Below are 22,859 nucleotides of genomic sequence, written 5' to 3' on the forward strand. Positions count from 1 at the left end.
GCAACCTATAAAAGACTCCTATTTTGTTCCAAATGTGGGCTCATCCAGCTGGGTCACATGGATTCTTTGAGCCTCAGTTGCCCTCATCTCTTGGGCTTGAAGAAAAGAATGAGACAATGGGTAAGAAAGGCTTCACAGACTGTATCTTCCTGCACACAGTTGCAAGCTCCCCAAATCCCTATGCTTGCTGTTCTTACTCGCAGATTTGGTTCCTTCTGTCTGCTTACCGCTCCTTTTTCATGACCTTCTCTCTGCTCGATTGCTCATTTTGCTCTCCTACCTGTACTTCAAGACCTAGCTCAAAGTCCGACGTGTTCGTGAAGTTTCTGCCATACGTGCACCCACTACTTTCTCTCTCTTCTTTGGACTCCTTTTATCCTTATGGATAATGTTTCCTCTTTGTTTTCTTTTCTTAAATAGGTTATACATTCCATTAAAAATATATATATATACACACATATATATTTCCCTTTGTGTATATATATATATATATATATATTGTTTTTTATAATATATATATATATATTGTTTTTTATAATATATATATATTATATTGGTTTTTTTGGTGGGTCCACCATCTTAAAAAGGACATGGCAGGCATTTCATGCATAGCGTTCATTGTCTGTATTTAAAAAGAAGGGACAAAATCAATGGTGTGCTGTCAAAAGCCCTGGTTTATAGCATTTGCTGATTCCCATGATGTAAATACTTCCACTATGGCTGATTTCAAGTTACCAACATGATGTCAATCAACTCACAAAATCCCTGCATTTTTAAGAATTAGATCTTATGGGCCCATGTGAGCTGGCGCCAGTACCCCGCTTGACAAAATACTACACGTAAGAAGTCCCTTCTAAAGAAACATCATAACCTTCTTCCTGATTCATAAGAAAATCTGATATTCGATTTTATAAAAGTCATTCTGTTACTTCCTTAATCTCCCAAGAGAAGGTTGGTTATGAGCATTTTTCAAGACTAGATTAACATGGACAGATGCTACAAGCCAATGCCTAATTTTTCAGAAGCATCTTGCTCTGTCTGTCAAGTGTGGCAAGCACCATAAAGTGATTCATCTGTATCATGTGTGTGACTTGGTGTCACCTTAATTAGAAATGCCATTCTTCTAACCATAGATAGCACTGTGCTGCAATTTTAATTTGAAAAATGAAAATGTTCCCACAGTGGAAAAATTTCCAACGTGCTGAAGCTTTGAGTAGAAGGCTTTCAATTGGTGAGGTGCAGGAGAATGGGCTTGCAGCTGTAGGCAAATGCTCAGAGCTCCAGGGTGGCATGGGAAGGGGGTCAGGGCACCAGGGAGATTTCCTAAAGGAAAAGATACCAGAAAGCAACCAAAGACCCTATGTATTCCTTGAGTGTTTTGAGAGATCTTGTACTAAATTTTCAAGAATATGTTTAAAATCTTACAGTAATCATCTGGCTGGCAGAAAAACACAGTTTCATAAAAAAACCACATGAAGTTCATTTTTAACAATCCATGTCTCTGTAGAGGAAAGCAATCTGGTTTGGTGAGGTCAGAAGATTCTCAAAAGCATCAAATAAGATTCATCCAAGATGTGATAAATTTGGACTTCACCTAGCCTGAGCCGGATCTTTGGAAATGTACTATCTCTGGGTCACAGGAAAGAGCGAGGTGAAATGCACATGAGCATATGTACAAAGACCATATGAAGGAATAATTGAATGCTATGCTAGCTGAGCCCTGGTCCTTTGTTTTCTGAGACAGAACTAGGAACTGACCTACATACCAATCATTTATTTTCTTTTTTTCCTGAATTAAAAATGAGTTCACTGTACAAAAGTGGCTGGTTTCCACAGCAGGGGGGGAGGGTGGGGAAATCAAGAGAATGATACAAATGGTTTGCATTCAAAGGGCCTCTGTAAACAATGAAAAGCAATTCTCTGGAACGGCAGAACTCAAAATAAATAAAGCGTGTGGGCATTTTGGGTGGAAATCATAGGGGTCTGAGATGTCGAAGTCCCAGCTCACAGTAGTTCAAAATGCGACCTTATTTAGAAATAGGATCATTGTAGATGTAATTAGTTAAGATGATGTCATACTCAAAAATGTTCAACAAAAAACCAGCAAACCCAACTTAAGAGCACATCAAAAGGATTATACACCATGACTGAGTGGGATTTATTCCTGCAATGTAAGAGTGGTGCAGCATATGCGAATTCATCAGTGTAATATAACACATTGATAGAATATGGGACAAAAAAACCACATGATCATTTCAATTGATGCAGGAAAAGCATTTGACAAGACCCATGATAAAAAACACTGAACATACCAGGAGTAGAAGGAAACCACCTCCACATAACAAAAACCATATATGAAAACCCCATAGCTAAGGTCACACTCAGTAGTAAAACAAAAAATTTCCTCTAAGACCATGAACAAGATAAGAATGCTCTCTCTTGCCACTTTTATTCAACATAGTATTGGAAGTCCCAGCCAGAGCAATTAGGTAAGAAAAAGAAAGAAAAGGCATTCACATTGGACAGGAAGAAGTAAAATTATCTTTGTTTGCAGGTCACAAGCTTATACGGGAAAACGCTGAAGAACCCCACAAAAAAGTGTTAGAACTAATAAATAATTTAGCAAAGTTGCAAGATTCAAAGTGAATGCGCTAAAACCAATTGTGTTTCGATGCACTGACAACGAACAATCTGAAAAGAAAATCTAAAAATCTTTACAATAGCATCGAAAATAACAAAATACTTAGGAATAAACTTACCCAAGGTGAAAGACTTGCACAATGAAAACTATAAAACATTGCTTAAAGAAATTAAAGACATAAGTAAATGGAAAGACATCCATGTTCACGGACTGAAAAACTTAGTATTAAGTTGTCAATACTATCCAAAGCAATCTGCGAATTCAATGCAAGCCCTATCAAAATCCCAACTGCACTTTTTGCAGACCAAAAAAAAAAAAAAAAAAATCCATCGTAAAATTCATGTGAAATCTCAACGGACCCCAATTAGTCAAAACAATCTTGAAAAAGAAGAGTACAGTTTGCGGTCTCACCTTGTGATTTCAAAACATATTTGAAAGCTATAGTAATCAAAACAGTGCGGTACTGGCATAAAGACAGACCTGTAGGCCAATGAAATAGGATAGAAAGCCCCCAAATAAACCTTCGGATATGTGGTCAAATGGTCTTTAACATAGATGCCAAAACCATTTGATGGGAAAAGGACAGTCTTTTCAACTAATAATGCTGGGAAAACTGTATATCCACATGCAAAAGATTGATGTTGAGCTTTTCTCTTATACCATATACAAAAATTAACTAAAAGTAGATTAAAGACCTGAACTTAAGACTGAAAGCTGTAAAACTCCCAGAAGAAAATGAAGGGGTACAGGATGAGATACCCCAAAATGGGCCATTTGGCATAAAGATTATTTCCAACTAAAAGTAATAAAAACCCAGCGGATGCAGGAAAAGCAGTCTGCCTCCCCCATGACTGCCTACACTTACATTGGAAAGAGAGCCTGCAACAGGAGGGAAGTATGAACAGAGGCCCCCTTTACGGAAGGAACTCATCTGCATTATAGAAAAATCTTGTTTTTCCAAACTTCTCCTTTCACCTCTTGCTAATGAGCGTTCTCCTCTTTGTGTCAGCAGACCCCAACCTTTTCCTTTAGCTCATAGAAGCTTCACATCACTTCATGGTCTTTGGAATCTCATGTCTGTGCAAATTCCCTGCATCTATGTTATTAAATTTTATTTTCTCCTATTAATCTGTCTCATGTCAATTTGATTCTAAGTCCAACTCTAGCTGAAGGACCTTGAAGGGCAGAAGACTCGGTCTTCCTCCCTGACAAAAGCATCAAGGAAGAGCTTCACAACTTTGGATTTGACAATGATTTCTTGGAAATGACACCAAAAGTACAGAAAACAAAAGCAATAATAGAAAAATGGGACTCTACCAAACTTAAAAGCATTTGTGTATCACTCTTTTTTTATGGTGCCTTGGAGGCAGCAGGCAGCTTTAGGATAAAGCTGAACATCTCTTTCCCAGCTACTGGCTGCCAGAAATTCAGTGAAGTGGACGATGAACGCAAACTTCATACCTTTTATGAGAAGCAGATGAGCACTGGGTGGTATGCAACTAATGAATCATCGAACACTACAGCAAAAACTAATGACGTACTATATGTTGGCTAATTGAACTTAAATTTTAAAAAATTAAAAAAAAAACAAAGCAGCAGCATATGGCTACAGAAGTTGCTGCTGATGCCCTGGGTGAAGAATGGAAGGTCATGTGGTCCGAGTCAGTGGTGGCAAGAGGAGCAAGGCTTCTCCAGGAAGCAGGATGTCTTGACCCACGGCCGTGTCTGCCTGCGCCTGAGTAGGGCACTCCCACTACAGACCAAGGAGAACTGGAGAAAGAAAGCACAAATCTGCTCAGGGTTGCACTGTGGATAGCAATCTCAATGTTCTCAGCTTGGTCATCGTAAAAAAAGAGGACAAGGATATTCCTGGACTCACCGATACCACTGTGCCTCGTCGCCCAGGGCCCAAAAGAGCCAGCAGAATCCGTAAACTTTTCAATCTCTCTAGAGGTGATGTCTGCCTGTATGTTGTGAGAAAGGCCCTAAACAAAGACAGAAGAGACCTAGAACCAAAGCGCCCACGATTCAGCGTCTTGTTACTCCACGTGTCCTCCAACGCAAATGACGGTGTATCACTCTGAAAACACAGCATACTAAGAAAATAAGAAAGAGGCTGCAGAATATATGAAACTTTTGGCCAAGAGAATGAAGGAGGCCAAAGAAAAACGCCAGGAACAGACTGCTAAGAGACAGAGGCTGTCCTCTCCGAGAGCTTCTACCTCTAAGTCTGAGTCCGGTCAGAAAGGATTTTCTAAGAGCACCAAACCGATAAGATCAGACATCAACAAATCAACCGACCAACCAAGCAAAGCAAAACAAAGTTGGTGCGTCCAAGGGCGTAATTCACAAAGTGCAAAGACAACCTATGGGAGAGAATCTTTACAAATCATCTATCCGATAAGGGGTGAATAATTAGAACACAGAACTTGATAAGAATAACAACAAACAAATAACATGGTTTCAAACTGGCCATGAGATGTGAACAGACATTTCTCCAAATGGCCAACAAGCTCCTGAAAAGATGTTCAGCATCACTCATCCATTAGAGAAATGCACCTCAACACCACGGTGGGATACCACCCCACACCCACTACGATGGCTTAAAAAAGAAAAGAAAAACAAATATTAGTGAGGATGTGGAGTAACTGAAACCTTTGTGCCCTGTTGACAAGAGTGTAAAATGGTACAACCAGTATGAAAGGATACGACGATTCCTCAAAAAAATTAAATCTAGAACGACTATATGATCCAGTAATTCCACTTCTGGGTATATAGCCTAAAGAATTGTAAGCAGGGTCTCTGAGATTGCATGTTCTAAGGGAAACAAGCTGTTCTGTTTCGCTCAGGCCCACGGAGGACCCGAAGCCTCTGGCTAACAGCCCCGGAGCTGAGGCGAGCCCATAACCACATGGGGGAGTCTGCAAGCCGATCCTCCAGCCCCAGCCCCATGTTCCAGGGAAGGCTGCCCTGGTCAACAGCTTGACCGCAACCTCGTGAGGGTCCGAGAGCCATCACCCAGCTAGGGTGCTCTTGACTTCCTGATCCACAGACATGGTGAGATAATGGACGTTTGCTGGTTTAAACTATGATTTGGGGGAGACTGTTATGTAATGATACAAAACGAACAGATAACCATGGCGCTAACATCGTGAATGGAATGAAGACATTTAAACGTTACTGCAGAGACCCATCCCTGTTTTTCAACTTGAGCTGCTCTCGTACATTCATGGGGAAAAGAAAGAGTTCATTGTCTAAAGTGCTTTTTAAATGTACATAAGCGTGGTTGTTTAATAGTGGTGGGAATGTCATAATCAAATATCAAAACTAGAACACACAGAAGATTACATGGAATCACATCAGAATGTGACCACCGATGTTTGAAGGACCAAAATATTGTCAACTATTTTGAATAACTGAAGAATGCTGGCCTCACATGCCCTCGCAATATTTGCATTTTATATTCAAGATATTCAGATTATATGCTGTATTCCTCGCTAGGATCGCATGCTCCAGATCACAGAACATTGCCTCCCCTCATCACGATTTGAGAACATTCCATTTCTCTGCAATTACAATTTTCAGGAGCGGCAGCTGCTGAATAATCATAGGGAAACTGCTTGAGTGCTCTTCCATAACATGTTCCCGACCCCGACATTTGTTGAGATTGTGACCCCATGGCTTGAAGATGTAGAGGCCCACGTTAAAGATCAAAATGAAATCTAAATGTATTTTATAAGATTTCCTTTGAATACCTTGGCTGCGTTACAGCAGCGGGCAAAGGGAATATTAGTATTCTGTGAATTATCTATTCAACCAATTTTTTGGTTTTATTTGTCCAAAATTGTCATTAAAAGAAAAAAATATATATAGAGAATGTATAGATCCTCCTTAAAATGGAAGGTTGGAATAGATGACAGATTATTTTTAAGGTCCATTTTATAGACTGTAAGTGTATCTAAGAAGGAACTCATGGGCCTAAATGAGGAGTCTTAGGGCTTGTCTAGAAGCCCTCTGATCACCTAGTATGTGGCCTTCTGGGGAGGGGCCAACTCTCCTAAATAGTCAGAATGGAAAGCAGACTGACCCTGAATAAGATATAGGCCATCCTGCTAAGGATGGAATCAATGATAGGAATGTTCTGGAATCCGGACAATTTGTCGTGGTTCCCTAGCAGACAGGTTGATTTTTTCTGAGTAAAGATGAAAGAGAACCCTTGGGCAGAACCGTTGGCATGTGGCCAATCCGTGCAGTGGGCACAAAGCTGCAACAGGAATGTGTATGTTATGTGGGGGGGGGGGGCGGCATGGGGATCTGAGAGGGAGGAGCCCCCTTTGGGGACCACTTTATATAAGCACCTAGACCCCAGTGAGGGGATAATCAACTCTGGATAAGTTGGAAGGGAAGTTTCCAGGCTCCCTTTTATTGATGTGTGCCATGTTTGAGGAATCTGAACCTTAGAAGCTTACAGAGAAGAGTGTTTGTCAAGAAGCAACAAAAAGGGGTGCCCAGATGGCCCAGTTGGTAGAGCGTGTGACTTTTTTTTTTTTTTAAAGATTTTATTTATTTATTCGACAGAGAGAGAGACAGCCAGCGAGAGAGGGAACACAAGCAGGGGGAGTGGGAGAGGAAGAAACAGGCTCATAGCGGAGGAGCCTGATGTGGGGCTCGATCCCACAACGCCGGGATCACGCCCTGAGCCGAAGGCAGACGCCCAACCGCTGTGCCACCCAGGTGCCCCAGAGCGTGTGACTCTTGATCTCGGGGTCATGAGTTCAAGCCCCACACTGGGTGTAGAGATTACTAAAAAAAATAAACTTTTAAAAAAGAGAAGCGATTAAACAAGGAGGAAACACACCAGTTATTTTAACAGAGAGAATTTAGTGAAACAGGTATTAGAGGACTGAGAAGTCATGGAGGGAAGACTGTAGTGACACAGAAGTAGTCACTGCTGCTGGAAGCAATGGTCACTCCTGGGCCTACAGGAGCAAACAGAAGTTGGGGCTACCAGAACCCCAAATCTATGAGCAGAGGCCTGCAGAGCCAGGCTCCAGACCTCTGAGGAAGCAGCTGCTAGTTGGCTGGTGTTGGTACCTTTAAGGGGATGGAGAATAATACTGGAAAGTGGAACCAACCATTATTGGAAGCAACGGGTACAGGGCAAGGAAGCATGGCTAAGGTGACACTGGCAGGACCAGCAAGCAAATGGGAAGAAGTCACGTCTTCCGTCCCTCATACTTCTCTCTCCAGCTAGCACCCTTCCCTGGCACAGCCAAACAGGGAGACAGATGGCAAAGGGGCCGTGAGGTTTGCAGAGTTCCAGCCCCAGGATCAGAGGGCAGAGTACAGAAGGCAGGGCTTGAGCTGAGAGACTATGGTTTAATAACTAGTCTAAGAAGGAGAAAATGCACAAAAGAGGGGCTATGGCCTGGCGAGATCTCAGAGCAAAGCGCAGTGGGATTGACCTGCTGGGAGAGAGTGGCAGGGAGTCAGGGAATGGATTCTCCTGTGAAGGATACTGAAGCCAGGGATTAGACCCGGCGGGGGGCGGGGGGGAGCAGTGAAAGGCACAGGGGGCCAGGGAGAGTTGGGCCATTTGGCTCAGGCCTCAAAGTTGGATTTGGATGGGGCTCAATGTCAGCCATCGTTCAGTGGAGGAGTTTGTAAGGGAGCAGAGTAAGTCCTCATCTAGTTACATAGGCCATTAAGAAAAAGCAGTTCCTGTATTTAGGTGTATCTCAGAAACCAATCTTGAAACAGTTAACTTGCATTCATCCAGTGGTGCTGGAAATTAGGTATTAAAATGCAATGAAACATGATTAAGAGTTTCCTGCTTGGTCACCAGGTAAAATAGGAAATGGATGTCCACTCGTTTTCCAGAGTTGAGTGAATGGCGGTGGGTGAGTAAGAGAGCCTCTGACCACGTGTCACATTTTGTATTGTAAAATGCACTTACATGCTTTGGCAGAGAGCTGGAGAAGCACACTTTAAAGATTTATTTATTCATTATTATGAGAGGGGGAGAGAGAGTGAGCGAACACAGGGTGGGGTGTGGGCAGAGGGAGAGGGAGAGAATCTCAAGCAGACTCCCCACTGAGTGTAGAGCCACATGAGGGGCTTGACACGGGGCTCAACCCACGACCCTGACATCATGACCTGAGCCGAAATCGAGTCAGACGCTTCACCCACTGAGTCAGCCAGGCACCCCAGTGAAGCTCTACTTTAATACTTCCTTCAAATTCTATCACTCAGACCCCACATGGCCATGCTCAGTGTGCCCGAGTGGCCCCTGGTCTCTTTGTTTGCTTACCCATGATCCCTTGCACCACTCTGAACTTTCCTAGTTTGTGGCCCTAACGCCCCACCCCTCTCCCCTTACAACGAAGCAAAGTTTCCACTCAGGGAAAGACACTTGTTGCCGGGTTTCTTGTAGAATCAAGATATCAAGCCACTACCTAAATGGGTCTTCCCTCTTTCCCCTGGATTTAATACTCTGGAAGGGGTAGGACGACCCATTTAGAGAAATGTGTGATTATCTTCCAGCACCACTGATTCTGCTAAAGTAGATTTTAAAGAGAACTACCCATAGCCATAGCTTCAAAAGATGCAAGAGGTTTTGATGCCAAGAAAAAAAGATGCTTTGATGCCCCAAATAGGATGAGTCGTAAAGACACAACCACAGCTCCCAACAGGATCAGAACTGGAACAAATTGATGACAGGGAAACAATATTGCAAAAGATTCTAAATTACCTCCTTGATTTTGTTTTACACAATGACGTCCTCTTTTAAGCTATCAGATCTGTTTTTTAATATTGATGTCTTAACAAGGGTTCCTGTTTTTATGAAGTACAAAAGGAAAGCCATGTGGTCATAACAAAGCTCCCCTGGGGACGGTGTACCTAATTTCAAGGCAAGTTCCTAAGAGAAAAATAGCCTTTTGAGGCTTGAGTTTGCAGTCTTCAAGATTCAAATTAATGACAATAAAGCACGCAATAAAAGCATGTTGATAGTATTGTTCTCTCTTGTACTCCTGGCTGTTCCCAAAGCGGTCCCAACTAGTAATTTTTTGTATTCATCGTTGGGCTCACAGTGAGGTCCATGCCACGTGTCTGCTTCATTCAGACTCACCCAGGAAGTAATTATAAACTCCGTCACCTTTGAGTAATAAGGTTGGGCTGTGTTTCATCCGAACATCTAGCATTTATCATCTCCAGAGGATGTATAAACTTGTTCTCAAAACCACCCGCCACGCCTGTGAATAAGCCTTCTCCTCACCTGCAACCTGTTGGGTTGGGACTTGTAACCGGAAGGCAGATTTAGGCTCAATCAAGCTGAATCCAAAAAAGGACTATGAAATAGTCTCTTGTAATTTTTCCTTTAAAGCCTTCCAGCTGGGGTGTTGGCCTGCTATTTATGTGTCAAACTCCCGAAAGCATTTCCATTTCAAGCTTTTTACCTTTCAATCTGGTCCCAGATTTCCCATGAAAGAAACCTGTCCAAGAGTCTTCCATGGATGGTGACCAACCATGCTGTGTTCCTGGGACTCGGGACTTCGGGGCAAAAACTGGGCAAGTTGGTCACAGCCGGGCAATGGGTGGTTGGCCCCAGTAGGCATTAGGGATCAACTTCAGCAGGTTTCTTTTTTGTCTAAATTCAGTCTCCATGTAACAACATGTAACAAGAACTTCTAGTAGGTTTTGTGGTTGTTGTTATAAAGCAAGCAATTTTGGTTTTACACAAATGTAAATTTTACTGTTTAAAACAAGGGTCGGCAAATCCTGCCCATCACCTGTTCTCCATATGTTTAAATGACTAAAAAGAAAAGATTACACGACAGAAATGTTTTGGAGCCTGCTCCTCAAAGCCTAAGATAGTCACTACCTGCTCCTTTATGGAAAAATTTGCTAATCTCCGGTCTAAGATATAGTAAACTATAGAAACGCCATAGAGCCAAAACACTAGGCCCATTTTTCTGATAGGATGAATATATTTCTGACAGATTGCCCAATTCCTTTATAAATTGTACATTTTGTCATATACTGCTTTATAAATTTATAAAAAATATCAAATGCTAAATTGGTTAATCTTTTTCTAAATTCGGAAATATCACTCAGTTATTTTTCCTTCTAAATTAAATGTGGCAGTAGAAATCACATAACCAAGCCCTCTCATTCTATAGGCAAGTAAACCGAGGCCAGGCAGGATGAAGGGGCTTGACAGAGGTCACCCACGGCTAGTCGGAGAAAGAGCCAGAATTAAGAACCCTGCCTGGATTCTAGCAATTTTTTTTTTTTTGAAGTTTATTTTTAAGCATCTGTACACCGGGTGTGGGGCTGTAACCCACAAACCCAAGATCAAGAATTGCACGCTCTACCAACTGAGCTAGCCAGGCGCCCCTAGCATTCTTTACATTATGCGAAGGTGCTCTTCTCATTCAAGATGGCAATTTAAGGAATGAATCACCGTGGGCGCCTGGGTAGTTCAGTCGGTTAGCATCTGCCTTCGGCTCAGGTCATGATCGTGGGGTCCTGGGATCGAGCCCCACACTGGGCTCCCTGCTCACTGGGGAGTCTGCTTCTCCTTGCTCTGCTGCTCTGCCTGCCTGTGCTCTTTTTCCCAAATGAATAAGTACAATCTTAAAAAAACGAAAAAAAAAAAGAATGACTCATCGCTAAGTCGTTAACATACCAAATGTATTCTCCTGGACGATTCCCACTCCCTGCCCCCACTAGACTAAGACAGAGCAATGTCCTTACCACCTCTATGGGGCAATATTTGCCCAGTTTACCTGCTGGTTCAGTGGTCTCTTGTAGTCTGTGCTTTAGACCTGGGTCTCCAGCCAGCCTTCCTGCTCTGGAGGCATGGTAGAATGGCCTGATGTATGCACTGTGTGTGTGTGTGATTTTGTTTTAATGTCATCCTCAGTTATTCTAATCCAATCAGTCTGAGTAGAGCCTAATGAGCCTAAGGCTCAATTGATTCTAATATGAACCACGAAGTTTTACAGAAAGCAAAACTGTTTTTTACAAATGGTGAAATATGAAATATCTTCACCAGAGCACATACTCTGATTTGGGCGGTGTCTCAGGCCTGAGTGATTTTTAAACACTAGAATAATTTTAATTAGGAACTTTTAAGGAAAAAAACATATATTCTGCAGACTATAATTGACAGTGGATTAAGGCAATTCATTTTGGTCTCCATTTTATGTTCCTCTTTATAAAGTTCATTATAATTGTCTATCGTTTTTCCCCCCTGGCATCTAAAATCCACTTGACATACAAAGAAGGCACTTAGCTAACTTGTAAAGCATTGTATATAATAACTAGTGATCGATAGTCCTTAGGGTTTGGGATCTGGAGTGGTTTAGTCAACATGTAGCTACTTGGGTAGAACAATTGGTATCCAAGGAAAACAACACAGTTGGCCCTTGACCAACTCAGGTTCAAACTGCGTGGGTCTACTTATATGCAGATTTTTTTCTCAGTAAACACAGTACACTACTCTAAATGTATTTTCTCATCCTTATGATTTTCTTAATCATGCTTTCTTTCCTCTAGCTTGCTTTCTTTCGGGAATACAGTATACAATATAGACACAAAATACCTGTTAACCAACTGTTTATGATATCAGCAAGGCTTCTGGTCAACAGTAGGCTATTAGTAGTAAGGTTTGGGGACAGTCAAAAATTATATACAGATTTTTGACTGCACAGGGGTGAGCACCCCTAATAGCCACATTGTTCAAGGGTCAGCTGTGTTTTTCTATGCATCTCTATTTATATAGGTGGATGTATATGTGTATATATGAGATTACTGATACTCTGATTTCTAAATATTGAACTGAAAAAATTTTGATCCGGGAAAACATGATATTAAATACCATAAACCTACTACAACATGTGATTTTAGATATAGATTTAATTATATATACGTGTGTATATATATATATTATATGCATGCATATTCGAACAATGTGTATTTTATCCCAATGTGTCATATTCTAAGAGGTTATAAATATTTCCAAGTGAGGAGGAAGAATTCTTTAATCACATTTCATGCCATTTGGAGTATATTTAAGACTCAGCTGAGCGTGAAGTAAAGACATGCTGTTGGCTGTAAGCAAGCAAAATTACCGCGCGTAGGAAAATTTTCACCCCTCTGTGCTCAATATACAATTTTCTAAAATTTTACACCCACAGCTTAGATCAAATCCTCCAGTGATGCAGCCGAAGATGAGAAATTGTCATGTAGGTCCTGTGTCTTTGTCCAAAACGGTTCCATATTCTCAATTAATATAGCGAACATGGGAACCTAAGTCCCTCGAGGGGCCTGGTCGGCAGCAGCAATCTGTCTTGACAGGAATTTGTATGTTCTATTGACAAAGAAGGCCACAGAGCAGAGCTGCCCAGCCGCAGCACTCCTGACATGTTGAGCCGAAGAAGTCTCTGTCACGCGGGGCGTCTTGTGCGTTGTTGGCCGTGGCGTCCCTCGCCTTGACCCACTACATGCCAGCAGCACACACACCCCTTATTTGTGACAACCAGAAATGTCTCCAGACACTGCCCAGTGTCCACTTCGGGCAGAATCCCCCCACCCCCCGCCCCGGTTGAGAACCACTGCTAGAGAGTACAGATCACGGAAGCGAAATCACTTAACAACAAGAATGGGAAATTACTTTGTCACTAAATGCCTTTCCTCCCTTCCAGTATGAAATGATAAGATGGCAGGTTCCTGACGAGAGTTATGGTGACACAAACAGTGATTCAGTCTCTGTGACGGTATTAGCAACTGGCAACAGATTCCTCTATTTATCATCACATCGTGTTTCCGCTCAGGCTTTCAAGTCTGAAAAAAAGGGCAAGTCCCTTGCAGTCACAATGAAGTTAAAGCTGAAACTCCGTCTTCATTTTAGCTAGAGGGAGGTTTTGTTTGGGACACGGCTCTTCCTCATGTACTGGTCCCAGAACTGTGCTCTTGGAGGGGGATGGGCAACCTTGAGTACAGATCAAGTGGAGGGAGGGGTACTGGGCAGACATTGGTCACCCAAGAAAATATGTCAACATCTGTCCATCAAGGCAGTCCTGGCCCGAAGATCATTTTTTCTGCTTCTGCAAGCACCAATGAGGTAATGCCACCGAGCTGTGTCCTTTGTTGCCCGTGGCATTTCCCACCAGTGCGCCACCTCTGATATGCTAATGAAGAAACCCAGGGTTTTGTGTGGCTGAAAAGGCTTTCAGGCACCATCCGTGGGTCCACAATCCCGTGACTCAGCGGGCTGTGTGAGAGGCTCCCCTTCCCAGGGCCCTTCCTCACACCTTTTCTATGAATGTGCATGTGCTTGAGGAAGGCTGATTAACCATCTGGCTGCTGGAGGAAGGGACAGAACATTAAACAGCAAGAACGTGCACCTTGAAAACTGCCAAGCAGCACGTGATTGTCTAGCCCGCTCTGGGGAGAAGCCGTAAACTGATGGCCTCAATCTGAAAATGACCTGTTGGCACCAGTTCATAGTGAAACTTGGATGAGAAAAATCCACGCACGCTCTGACTTCAGCATGCCTGGTTCTTCATGTAAATGTACCCCACGTGACTGACAAGGTTTAAAAATACCTTCTGTAGGCGTTCAGAATCATAAGGTCACAGAATTATGAAATGTTAAGTGGCAGAAGTATTTTCTTTTTTCTCTCTTGGCAGAGTTATTTGCTCATCCTAAGTCTTCAATTCATTAGATCGAAATCAACAGGTTTAAAGGGAATCTTGCATGGATTCTTTTTCCAGAATTGTCTCTACTTTCTAGAATTATTTAATGATCGTTGTGTCTTTATCCAGACCAAGTAACACCAAAGGTTTTTTTGTTTTTGTTTTTAACAAATTTATTTATTTTTTTAAGTAGGCTCCATGCCCAGCATGGAGCTCAACAGAGGGCCTGAACGCAAGACCCTGAGATCAAGTGTCAGACTCTTAACCGACTGAGGCACCCAGTTGCCCCCAAAGGTTTTTTAATCCAAATAAATTCATACTCATAAAGTTTCCCCCACTCCTCCTTTCAAATTCTAAAAATTCCTACTAAGACTGTTAACTATTGCAAAGAAATACTGTTGTTCTCCTTTAAAACCTGGATTGTCGGCTGCCAAGGTTTATTCATTTATCAAAGATTTATTGTGGTGTCAGACACTGTAATAAGCCATGAAAACTCAAAGAAGAATAAGATATAGTTTTGACCTGAGGAAAAACATAGTGACATTAAAGAGATAGTATATAAAACAAGGGGTCAGTACATGATGAAGCAGTGTACTTGGTGTTTCCGGATCATAGAAGAGGGGTAGTCAGGGGAAGTCAAGGAAGGCTTCCTGGAGGAGGTGAAGCTGTGTGCTGGGGGGAAAAGAAAGGAAGTGTAAGATACAACTCTGGGGACTGTAATAGAGACAAACTATCCTTTAGATAGAGTCAAGAATAGGCCAGGGAAGAAACACCGTGCAGCTGTTTAATATTAAGCTAGTCTTCTCTGTTGTTGTTGACTTTGTTTTGGTTTGGTTTTTTACTATTTAAATGTTCTTTCTCTTGAGATATTTCTGTTTCACTGATAGAAGAGTTGAAATCCTCATAGGAGAATGCTAAATTTCCCCTTTATTTTCTTTCTTACTGTTTGCGACTATCAACCCATCAGGTATCAGCTTTAACTGCATTTCTTTAACTGCATTTAACTGCATCTTCTAACCCAGCCAGGAGCCCAGAGTCACTGGATCTGCTCATTTTGCTCAGAAAATAAAAGACAGGTGTTCTTCTCGCAAGGAGGCGCCTTGAGTTTCATCGAAGTGTGGGTTGTTGGACTTCCGTGGTGTTCAATGTGTCTATTGTGCCGCCTTCATTCATTAGCTAGTTGAATAATTCTTTCGCTTGAGATGTGGGTGCCCACACAGGGCTAGCCTTCGGTGATGCGAAGAGGACGGGAGCCACTCCTTGACCTTGAGGAGCTCTGCCCTGTGCATTAGGAGACATGTATGCAAATGACTTTGAACTGAATCTGAAGATCAAGGGTGAGTTTTCCCAGTGAAGAAGTTGGAGAAATAGCATTCATAGCCAAGGAAACAGCACAGAGAAAGCCGTGGAGCTGGAGGAGCTCAGCGGTCTCTGCTGTCACGTGGTGGGCTGGACACAGGAGGCGGAGGGGCAGAGGGGGGCTCTGGGAGGGACAGCTGGGGTTACGGTGTGAACTATCCTAAATGCCAAGCTAATCTGGTCTGAGAAGCAGTGGGGCACTAGCAGGGACACGTAAGCATGAGAATGTCACCAGAAGCTCTACGGTTAAACGGGGCTGTCCGACAGAACTCCTCACCGTGACAAGAGTATTCTCTAGCCGCATTAAGATATTGTAGCCACTAGCCATGGCTGACTACTGAGCAACTGAAATGTGGCTCATGTGACCGAGAAACTGAATTTTTACTTTTATCTCCTTTATACTAATTGAAGCTGAAATCTACCAGGCCACACGTGACTGGTGGCTGGTAACAGCCATGTTGGAGTCTCCAAAGCGGGAAAGTTATCCCAGGAGCAGCAGGAAATGGAGGGAAGGTGGCCGCCTATGGGAACAAATGACTGGATTAGAGAGGGAATGAGTTGTCTTCTTTTTCTCTCCGAGACAAATATTTAATGTTATATAAACAATTTTGACTATGGATTTGTATATTCAATATATAGACCATAACTTATTACAGGGCCAATGTAGTCTGTATGTCTGTAATCGAGAGGAAAGGTATTTCCGTGTAGAGTTATGGAAGGCACCACTGATCCCACCTCAAGGCTGAGGATGGGACAGTGAACAGTTCTTTCATGCCTTAGATTTTTATTTCAGGGAGCTGAACTTCCACCCCCACTCCCCCAACCATACTATGGGTGTGGTCACCAGTGAACTACGTTCTGCACACAGTGGCCAAGACAGTGATTGTCAATGTGGGGAATGGGGGGTTGCAATTTTGTCCCTCAGGGGACTTTTGACCTTTAGCAATATCTGGAGGCATTTTTGGTTGTCACAACAGGAGGAGGGGATGTCACTGGCCCCCCATCCGCAGAGCCCAGAGACGCTGCTGAACCTCCCGCAGCGCACAGCACAGCTTCCCCAACAGCACAGAATGATCTGGCCCAAAATACCGCCAGCACTGTGGTGGAGAAATCCTGGTCTAGGGCGGTACTTCTCAACCCTCAGTGTCCTCGAGAGTCACTTGGGAAACTTTAAAAGTATCCCAGTGGCCTGGGCCTTCCCCAGGCCAACTGAATCTGAAACTCTGAGGGTGGGGCCCAGCCTAGGCAGTGGTGCTTTTAAAAAGCTTTCCAGGTGATTCTAACATGCAGCCAGAGTTGAAAACTCCTTCAACATCCTAAACGCCTAACTATCTGATTCCTGAAAGCACCATTTTGTGTCTCTCACGAAGTCCTCCACATCCCCACCTTCCCCCTGGACTGCCGCCATGTTTCTTCATCTATTTATCACTGTGGGGCTCCTGAGACCTGTCAGACAAAGATAGGTTTGGGTTTGCCTATCAAGTGAAAGGGGATTAGAGGGGCTTCTCTGGTAAACCACGCCATAGACTGCTTCCTGCCCAGCGGGGGAAACCCAGAGTTAAAAATGGCTAACAGGAAAGCCAGTGGAGGGAGATCATTAGCAAATATTAGTTCTTTGGTGGCTTTATTCGTACTCCATGGGATCACTCTGCAGCAGGAAAGGCCAGCCTTACCTCAAGTCTGTTTAGCTTAATGAAGTGGAAAAGAACAGCAGTTGTTTTCACATTTTTTTAAGGAGGAAGAAACACACATTTTGATGTTGCCCTTGTTAATTTGTTGAAATGTCATTGGAAAGATGCTTCAATAAAAGGAAAAAAATTTCATGGTTTTTGTGAGAGTTCAAAACACTTTCCCTACATCATCCTTTAATTGTCAAGAGACACCAAAGGGAAATTTCTTACCCTTGTTTCACTTAAATCTAAGAGCTTAGCGGAAAAAATCAGAGGCCCTCGTTCTCTGCAAATTCTCTGGGCAGCCTGTACAGCCCCGCGGCTCAAGGCCTTCATCGGCCGTCCCCCGGGACCTTTGGAAATACAGCCCTTCCACACACGGGGCTCTGGTTTTCGGTTGTTTTATGCTTTACTAGAGGTTTCATTTGTTCGATGTTATAGCAACTCTAAGCATTCCAGTTATGCTTGCTTACCTGGTGGGAGCTCACCAGGCTCTCAGCATGGTGTCTTTTGCTGCATGTGTCCAGCCAGGAGCTGGTCCCCCTCGGGGCAGCTGCGGGAAGCCAGCAAATGCAGGTGTTTATTAATGCAGCGCTGTGTGTCAGCATAAAACTCTCCTTCACTCTTCCACCCTCAGCGCTGGGATCCCACTCACCTCAAGCTGCTGCTTCTCGGCCTCCCCATGACTGACATTTGGGACCAGACATTATTTGGTATCAGTGGGCTGTCCCAGCAGCATCCTTGGTCTCTACCCACTAGATGCCAATAATGCCCCCAGTGATGACAGCCCAAACTGTCTCCAAACATTGCCCCCAGTGGGGGGGGGGGGCAAAATCACCCCCAGTTCGGAATCTCTGTTGTGGACTTACCAGCTTCTAGTCAATAATTTCAACTGGGGCTTTGGGTGTGCCAACTGGCAAGGGAGGAGGTAAGGGATCTACCTGATTGTTGCTCTGTGGGGACTGGGAGGAAAGGGGGCAAGAAGAGATTCTAGACCCAATAAGTCCATGTGCTAGTCCAGGCAAGAGGGGGTGATGGCTTAGATAGGGATTTTAGCAGTGGGAATGAGAGGTGGTCAAAGGGAGATAGCAGGCCCAAAATGGAGTCACTTGTACAAAGCCCACATCACCAAACCAAGACGTATTGCTTGGCTTACTTGCAGTTTCAGCCTGTCCCGGGAGCGGAATCTTAAGGCAGTTTATCTGGAATAATGTGGTCAGCACTAAGGAAGTAACTGGCCTGATGGACCCCTGCCATCCCCCACAGGCAGGTGACTGCCTGAAATAATCCATTCGTCCCCAGGAACTTCCTTGTCCTGCCCCCTTCCACCTACAAGAGTCTTTCATATTGTATAGCTCTTGGAGCTCTATTTGCTAGAACGGATGCTGCTTATTCAATGAGTCATGAATATCAGTGAATAAAGTCAATAAGATCTTTAAAATTTGCTCAGCTGGATTTCATTTTTTAACAGAGGGACAGATGGATTGGAGAAATGTTCCGGGAGAGCTACCAGGGCCAGTTGATGGCCTGGAAAGGGGGTGTGTGGAAAAGTTCACCCTAAATGGCTCTCAGGTTGCTGGCGCTCAGTGCCACACACGGGGAAGCAGGCTATGGGAGGAGAAACTGGTGGAACCCATGCCGAGCCGGGGAGGGGGTGGGTCAAGAAGTCCTGCTTCGAGCATGTTCATTTTGAAACCCTGCTAGACAGTCTGGCAGAGACTGTGAGGAGGCAATTGGGTGTCAGAGTCTCAGAACTCGGGAGTGAGGAGTTGGGGAAACAGATTTGGTCAGAATAGAGATAGTGCGAGACGCTATGGGGAAGCAAGTGTAGACGGGAAAAAATCGAGGGCTTCTTATACTTGGCAGCTCTCATTTTAAGCTCTGTTTTCTTTTCTCTCTCTCTTTTTTTAAATTATGTTCAGTTAGCCACTGTATAGTACATCATTAGTTCTTGACGTAGTGTTCAGTGATTCATTAGTTACACATAACTCTGTTTTCAACTCCCACTGCCCCAATAGATTAGAGGCAGATTACAAGTGGGAAGAGGCTAGTGGGGTTTAGCGTAGCCAGATTTAGCCAGAAGCCCCGTTATGTTTGAATTTCAGACAAGCGAGGAGTAACTTCCCCTAAGTATGTTTGGGACATGTTTCATCTGGCACCCCTAAACGGAGGCCAGTACACCAGAGAAAGACGGCAATGGGCAATGTTTGACAGCCGTAATGTGAGCCTTGAGACGGAGCATGTGGAACAATGCTTGATACCTTCTTTAGAAAGGAGCCTCAGCATCAGAGATGTGGAAAAAACAGAAATGCAGACTCTCAGGCCCCACCCAGAACACTGAGTCAGAATCTACATTTTAAGAGGAGCCCTGGGTGACTGGCATGCACATTAAAGTTTGAGGAATGGTATATCGCGCTATCTGGAAAATGGCCCCAGAAAATCCCAACACGGAGCAATGTTAAGGATCTGTAGGAATATGGTATGCGTGAAAACGTAGGAGACTCACAATAATTCCATCTTCCTTTGTATAATGCTGTGATTATTGAAGTGTCCCTGCATATATATACCTGCTCAGTTATGAGGAAGGTTTTTACTCTGTCATATTACAATTCCATAGGAACCTTCATAAACGGAGGGGTCTGGGCTTCCCTAACGCTCTCGCTTAGTCCAAGTTGCGGGTCCCTCTCCAGCGTCCCGCACAGCCATGCTAGAACGCCCCAGGCAGCGGGGCTTCACACCCTTGCTACCGTTCCGATTTGCAAGTTTTCGCCACCGACTGCTGCTCCAACAGCGCCCCTACCGGTTCATTAACTACGTCCCTGCAGGACCATGACAAAAATCGTCACTACCGATCCCTGAATGCCCGCCCCATCAAATAGGGACTCTTCTCACTTCCAGGATGATAAAACAAAAGCACAGAGAAGAAGTTAAAACATTAATTCCCCCTTCAAGTGTCAGCAGGGGAAACAAAACAGAGAGGCATGTCACGAAGACCAGACCACAGTTCCCTCTGCGGATCAGAGGGGAAAATCTGGCCCAACACCTAGGTGGCTTACTGGGAAAACAAACTGGTCATTTACTAGATCCAACTCATAAGTGGCAAAACTCCATCCAAGTGGCTGCAAAAGTCCTGCCTTCCCTCAGATCAGTGATTCCCCACCCTGGGCTGTGCATGGCAATCATCGGGGGAGATTTTAATCTCATTGCCAGGCCACACCGCAGATCGATTACCAAAATCTTTGCAGGGTGACTCTAGGGTCGAGAAGCACTTCCTCATATTCCACTGTCAGTGGTGTCCTCCAGCCTAAGGCCAAATATACGGCTTTCTTCCTCAAATCGGCACTCAGCGTAAATGAACCAGCCAGGCTGGAGGAGGGCGACTCTACGACTACTTTAAATTTACACCATGGTCTTGTGATTTTACATGAGACGAAGAGACCAGCTTTTCCCTCAACAGCCAAATCCCACCCCCACCCCTTTTCACGAGACAAGACGGTAGCTCGAGTTTCTCTTTCTAGAGGGATCTCCAACCAGAACTCACTGTGCCAGGGTAGCTTTCAGAATCCCATGTGTGTGCTTCTATTTAAAAGTTGTCTGTCTACAAATGCTCGAGGGAACAGACAATCTGGTTTCTCCTTCACTTTTAGTCAGTTTGTGCTGGAAATAAACGTCCAGGTTTTATGTGATAAGCTATGTCCCTGCAGGACAGCGACAAACGGAGAAACTCAGAAAGGAGGCCCGGGCGCAGACTCGCCAGGAGCAAAGTTGCTCTTGGCCCAGCCACGCCGCTACCTCTGATGGGATGCTTAAGTACCAAAGGACGAGACTCAGGACCAGTTAGTATATAAACATACACTCGATCAACAGCGACCTCAGCAACCGCGGGGTCCCCTCCGTCCCCAGTCACTGCGCTAGCCTCCCCGGCATGGCCCAGCAAGGGTCCGCAGGATGGCTCAGCTCAAGGGCCATCTGTTCAGATTGCTCGTACCTTGTGCTGTGCGGTTGTTACAGCTACGGATAGCACCCGTGGGTAAAGGTCACGCTTCGGAATCAAGTGACCTGGGTTTCCGCTGGTTCCACCAGTTACACACCTTGTCGTGAGGGCTTAGTTTCCTCAGCTGCAAAACATGAAGTTTCAAGAAACTGTAAACCGTTTTGAGCCGAGGTCAGTAAATAGCACTATTATTGTCTTTAAGTGTTTCTGTCCAGTTACAAAGAATGGACTCTCACATCCCTGACTCTCCTTCCAGCAGCTACAGCTCGCTCTTGTCCGTTGGGCCTATGGAATTGTCCAGAAACCCCAGTACAGTGTAGTCACCTAGAGGGCTGGGAGGCTGAGGCTTCTTCTTTTGTGGGGCTTGTGGTTGTGGGTGTTAGGGATGTTTCATTTCTTATCACGCATCACATTTTAGAAATTTATTTTTAAACATGCTCCACATTTCCCCTGAAACTGCCATCGTCATTTTCTTCCAGGACTCCTTGGTGCTCCTCAAAGCCTGGATCTGCTTCCTTCTGGTGCCCCCTCCCCACTGCACGATGCAGACTTCACCTGGTAGTCACGGCGCTGCTCGCTTTTCTGTTTCCTCCCGCCTCCCTGTGTTGGGCAGATTAGATACACTCGGGTGTGCTTGTCTTATGGCTACAAATGGTGGACTTCCTGTTTTCACATCCCGGGTAGATTCTCTTGCATTTCTCAGCGGCCTCAAACTCTGTGTGTCACGGTCAGTTGCCATCCTCCTACCTCAGGGCCCCCTCTCTACCCGTCAGGAGCTGGAGTTCAAGTTCCATTGTTTTGTCTTCATAGCTGTGTGTTGCCACATTGGATGATACAAGAATAGGCCAGTGATCTAAATGCAGAATGACCTTAGTGTATGTGTTGGTCATCTATTGCTGCGTAACAAATCACCCTAAAAATGTAACAAGTTAAGGTAACAACAGTTCTAATTTTACACTCTCTGCAGGTCAAGAATCTGGGAATGGTTCAGCTGAGTCTCTTGCAGGCTATAGTCAAGGTGCTGGCTGGGAGCTATAGTCATCTCAGGCTCAAGTCCTTGTGGACAGTATTCAGTTCCTTATGTGCTGTGAGACTGAAGGCCTCAATTCCTTGCTGGGTTTTGGCCAGAGGTCTTTCTTTGTTCTTTGTCTCATAGGTCTCTCCATAAGCCAGCTTGCAACATGGCATCTGGCTCCATCAGAGAGAGCAAGCAAGAAGAGCCAGAGAAAAAGAGAAGTTGCGGTGATGATCTTCAGAACTTAATCTTGGACGCCATATCCTATCACTTGCACCATATTCTACTTGCCAACAGCAGGTCACTAGGTCCGGCCCTCACGCAAAGGGAGGGACTACACAAGGTGTGACTACTGATGTAGAAGAGACGTTAGGGTTCAGAGCCCACGGCCAAGAAAGAATTCTTGAGACGTCTTTGGTGCAAAAAGGTGGTTTTATTAAAGCACGGGGACAGGACCTGTGGGCAGAAAAGGGCTGCA

General features: G+C 44.2%; 1 pseudogene; it reads left to right on the forward strand.

Moving 5' to 3' along the window:
* Window positions 1–2,143: 2,143 nt before the first annotated feature.
* Window positions 2,144–5,667, forward strand: LOC103668139 (annotated as a pseudogene).
* The last annotated feature ends 17,192 nt before the right edge of the window (window positions 5,668–22,859 follow it).

Source organism: Ursus maritimus (genome assembly GCF_017311325.1).
Source record: "Ursus maritimus isolate PB19 chromosome X unlocalized genomic scaffold, ASM1731132v1 scaffold_X1, whole genome shotgun sequence".
In the NCBI taxonomy this organism is placed as follows: domain Eukaryota; kingdom Metazoa; phylum Chordata; class Mammalia; order Carnivora; family Ursidae; genus Ursus; species Ursus maritimus.